Consider the following 4,248-nt stretch of genomic DNA (forward strand, 5'->3'; position numbering starts at 1 on the left):
GTCAGATTTATTCCAAGATATTTTATTTTTTTTTGTAGCAATTGTGAATGGGAGCATTTCCCTGTACTCTTTCTCCAATTGCTTGTTATTGGTATATAGAAAGACTACTGGTTTTTGTAGATTGATTTTATAACCTGCCACTATACTGAAAGTGTTGATCAGTTCTAGGAGCTTTCTGGTGGACCTTTTCGGATGTCGTAAGTATAGTATCATATCATCTGCAAAAAGTGATAGTTTGACCTCTTCTTTTCCAATTAGTACTCCTTTAATTTCTTCCTCCTGTCTTATTGCTTTAGCAAGAGTTTCACACACTATGCTGAAAAGAAGTGGAGATAGTGGACATCCTTGTCTGGTTCCTGATTTCAATGGGAATGCTTCCAGTTTTTCTCCATTTAGAATAATATTGGCTGTGGGTTTGTTGTATATAGCTTTAATTAGGTTGAGGTATGTTCCATCCAGTCCAATTCCCTCTAGGACTCTGAACATATATACATGATGAATTTTGTCAAAAGCCTTTTCTGCATCTGTTGAGATGACAGTGTGGTTTTTGTTTTTGAGTCCATTTATATGATTAATGACGTTTATTGACTTGTGTGTGTTGAACCAGCCCTGCATCTCTCAGATAAAGCGTACTTGATCATGGTGAATGATCTTTTTGATGTGTGTCTCTATGCAGTTTGCAAGTATTTTGTTGAGAATTTTTGCATCTATGTTCATTAAGGATATGGGTTTATAATTTTCTTTTTTGGTTGTGTCTTTACCAGGTTTGGATATTAGAATGATGCTGGCTTCATAGAAGGAATTTGGGTGATCTCCCTCTGTTTCTATCATTTTGAATAATTTACATAATAATGGTTGTAGCTCTTAAAATGTCTCTAAGAATTCTGCTCAGAATCCATCTGGACCTGGAATTTATAAAACAACAAGTTTTTTGTTTTTGACAATTTTTATTGAATTTTTGTGCATTTATGCAATAGTTCTTAATAAAATTTAAAACCCCTTCCCCATAGTTTAACTTAAGAGGTTCCCATGATTTCAGATGTCCATCAATTTCTTTTAGACTTTCAGATTTAGTAGTGTATAGGTTTTAAAAATATTCCCTTATAATGGTCTGGATCTTTTGGGTGTCTGTTGTGATGTTTCCCTGATTTTGTTAATTTGGATTTGCTCTTTCTTTCTTTTGGTTAATTGGGTTAAGGGTCTTTCTATTTTGTTCAGCGTTTCAAAGAACCAACTCTTAGATTCATTGATTCTTTGTATTGTTTTCTTTGTTTCTGTTTCATTAATTTCTGCTCTAATTTTTGTCATTTCTTCTCTTCTGCTGGGCTTGTGCTTCATTTGTTCTTGCCTTTCCAGTGCCTTGAGTTGCAGTGTTAGGTCATTTATTGGGGCTTTTTCCAATTCTTTAATGTAGGCACTTAGAGCTATATTAGGGCTAGCTCTTATGGCTGCTTTTAATGTGTCCCAGAGGTTGTGTTGTGTTGTATTGTCCTTTTCATTGAATTCCAGGAATTATTTTATTTCTTTCTTAGTTTCTCCTTTGACCCACACATTATTTAGTAGTGTGTTGTTCAATCGCTATGAGTTCGTGTAGTGACTAGAGCTTCATCCAGTGTTGATTTTGAGCTTTATGGCTTTATGGTCTGATAGAATGCATTGGATTATTTCAATATTTTTGTATTTGTTGAGATTTATTTTGTGGCCCATTATGTGGTGAATTTTTGAAAAAGTTCCATGAGGAGCTGAGTAGAAAGTGTATTCTTTGGTGTTTGGGTAGAATAATCAAAAGGTGTCTGTTAGGTCCATTTGATATAGGGTATCATTTAATTCAGACATCTCTCTGTTTATTCTTTGTCCACTTCACCTGTCTAATGGAGACAGTGGGATATTGAAGTCCTCTACTATTACTGAGTTGGGGTTAATCTGTGTCTTAAAGTCCTGTAGTGTTGTTTTTATGAATTTGGGTACACCAGAGTTTCGTGCATATATGTTAAGGATTGTAACATCTTCTTGGTTAACTCTTCCTTTGATCAGAATGAAGTGACCCTCCTATCTCTTCTGATTAGTTTTACTTTGAACTCTATTTTGTCAGATATTAGAATTGCAACCCCTGCTAGTTTCTTAGTGCCATTTGCTTGGAATATTCTTTTCCATCTTTTTACCTTAAGGTAGTGGCTGTCATTGAAGGTGAGATGGGTTTCTTGCAGACAGCCAAGAGATGGATTTTGTTTCTTAATCCATTCACTTAGTCTGTGTCTTTTGACTGGGGAGTTCAGTCCATTGATATTTAAGGTTATTATTGAAAGGTGTTATTGGTTGCTGTCATTTTGATTGCTGTTTGTGTTCTCTGTGTAATTTTGTGTTTCATAGATTATACCTTTGTTTATTTTCTTTCATTGCCCCAAGGATTAGTTGTTTCTCTCTCTGCTGCATTACTTCAAGTATTCTTTGAAGGGCTGGTTTTGTGGACATGTATTCTTTCAGGCTATTCATGTCATGGGAGAATTTTCCTTTTCCTTCAACTATAATAGATATTTTTGCTGGGTATAGTATTCTGGGCTGGCATCTATTTTCATGTAGAACTGGAAATACCTTGGTCTGGGCTCTTCTGGCTTTCATAGTTTGCACTGACAAGTCAGCTGTAATTCTGATGGACTTTCCTTTGTGTGTGACTTGTTTTTCTTTCGCTGCTTTCAGTATTCTCTCTTTGTTCTGTACATTTAGTGTTTTTACTATGATATGTAATGGGGAGTTCCTTTTCTGATCCTGTCTATTTGGTGTTGTTTATGCTTCCTGTATTTGTATGTGGATGTTTTTTCCTGAATTTCAGGAAATTCCCTTCTACAACCCTGTTAAAGGTCTGGTCAACACCATTAACCTGAAATTCTTCTCCTTCCTCTATTCCTATGATCCGTAGATTTGGTCTTTTCATGGTGTCCCGCATCGCTTGCATATTCCATTCCTGTGTTTTTTAAAATTTTCCATACTCTGCTTGAGTTGATCCAATTCTTCAACTTTATCCTCCAGTGTTGATATTCTGTTTTCCACTTCATTCATTCCATTGCTGAGGATTTCTCCTACCATTTCTAATAGGCTTATTGAGTGCTGTGGGGAACTAACGACCCCTGGGCAGTGATGATTGGGGATGAGTAAGCATGCCATTCATCAGCCCATGCCACCCCCAGTACCTTCCTTGATCGTGCTTATGATTGTTCTTTTAAATTCAGTGTCCTGGGTTATCTCTAGGGGGTTTTCCTTGTAGAACTCTTCTACAGGATTGGTGGAGTTTGGTGGGGACATAGTGATTTGGCTTTCCATTTTATTATTCTTTTGTTGTGGTTTTAGAATTGGAATTTCTTTTATTGTTTATGATTGTGATATGAGAATTAATTTGAAGTATGCTTCTGTTTGTATTATCCGGGTGTCTAGATGCTTTCTTTATTGGTTATGTAAAGCTGGTTAGTACAGGGTTCAGGTTCTTTCAGGTTTATTTTTGAGGGAACTGATGGTTTCAGATTAGCTATTCAGGGTTACCCACAGAAGCCCAATTCAGGTTCCAGTCAGGTACACTCAGGCTTCCTTCACCACGTGGAGGCAGGATCCAGGCTCTCTCAGGCCATCCTGTGTGTTTTCAACCCTATGGCAGGGGGAGGCCAGAGGGGGGCCAGAACTCTTCTGTTTGCTGTGATCCCAGCCTTAGCCTACCAAAGCCAGATCTGCCCTGGGTCCTTGGGAGGGCCTTCACAAAATCCCAGGCAGGGGGATGGTATGGTGCAATTAGGGGAAGCTCACCACCAGATGGAGGCAGGATCTGGGGGCTGTCAGTCTGTCCTCTGGGTTCTCAGGCCCTCTGGTAGTTGGAGGCCAGAGGGTGACCAGAACCCTGCACTCTCTGGTGGTCCACTGAGCTCTGAGCAGCTGCCCCTCTGAGTACGTTTCTTAAGGTATATAAAAGATGAGGCTTAAAAATGGTGTATAAATAACCTTAAAATTTCTAAAGTTACAGTTCAGTAAAATCTTTACTTGGATAAATGGAACTATTGATCTAGTCTTGCTAACTACAAGGGCTGGCTTAAAAGAACAAATATATGTCTAATAAAGGTATATTCTGAAATATTTGGTTTTTACTCAAGTTTGAATGGACTGTAACCAGTGTCCTATCTACAAACAGGAGGACCAACACAGAGGATAATTTTCTTCAACATTCTAAGCAAAGCCCTGGGCAAGCAAGGCCTTTGATTTATTCTC

Source organism: Nannospalax galili, unplaced genomic scaffold (assembly GCF_000622305.1).
Source record: "Nannospalax galili isolate Female #2095 unplaced genomic scaffold, S.galili_v1.0 scaffold366, whole genome shotgun sequence".
Lineage (NCBI taxonomy): Eukaryota > Metazoa > Chordata > Mammalia > Rodentia > Spalacidae > Nannospalax > Nannospalax galili.